Source organism: Pteropus vampyrus, unplaced genomic scaffold, assembly GCF_000151845.1.
Source record: "Pteropus vampyrus isolate Shadow unplaced genomic scaffold, Pvam_2.0 Scaffold187, whole genome shotgun sequence".
Lineage (NCBI taxonomy): Eukaryota > Metazoa > Chordata > Mammalia > Chiroptera > Pteropodidae > Pteropus > Pteropus vampyrus.
In genome coordinates this window covers 1312214-1313152 of record NW_011888968.1, presented here as the reverse complement: position 1 = coordinate 1313152, position 939 = coordinate 1312214, and positions in this window count along the sequence as shown.

The window sequence follows — 939 nt, the reverse complement described above, 5'->3', positions numbered from 1 at the left end:
TGGCCCCCTCCCCCACCCCTCGTTCTGCCCCTCTGTCTGGTGAGGCCACTCTGGACTCGGGGGCCTCTGAATAAACACCCTCTACGACCTGCCTCGTGTCCCTGGGCTCCTTCCTTACAGCCGTTCTCGGAGGGCCGTCCCCGGCCGGGTGCTGGTAGTGGGCGTCGGGTGGCGCCGGGTGCTGGCCACTGCGTGAGACGCTGCGCCTGTCATTCGGGGTGACCTCTCGGGGTTTATCCAGAGGGAGGGGCACTGCATGTCGCCAGTTTCGTGGCCGAGGTCGGTTAACACACATCGCTTGGGAAGAGGAGACATCGGTAACCAGCTAGAGCAGAAGGAACGAGACTGTGAACGCGACCCGTTCTCTGGGGCATCTCCAGGCGGCGGCACTGATGCCTGTGGGTCCTTCCTAACCTGTGGTTTTGTCCCTCGGTCACGGAAAAAGTCAGGACATGAAAGGTGACATAAAATGTGATCACAAGCGTGTGTGCCCCAGAGACGGAGGAGGCGGGCTTGACCGAGTATTTTTATTTTATTTTTAATTTTCCAAATTAATAAACTTTAAAAAAATTAGGGTCCCGCCAGCGCTCCTTGTTCGGAAGTAGGTGGCGGCTGCACAGCACGGGAGGCCAGTGAGCTGGGAACTCTGCAGGCTGCCACATTGTCCCGCCCCGACCCCGAGCAGAGCACAGAGTGACAATGAACCACGCAGACGCTCGTGGGGCAGACGGGGAAACGGCTCTTGGCGCCCGTGTGGGCATCGCGGTGAACCACGTGTCTGGTTTACCAGATGTGGGACGCCCACAGGTTGGTGGGTGCTGGGACACCCACCTGTCTTCAGGACCTGGGGACTGGATGCGGGCGGCTGCTGCAGGGGACTCCACATCAAGCAGGGGCAGAATCTGGTCTCCACCTGCGGCCTAGAATGACAAGGGTGGC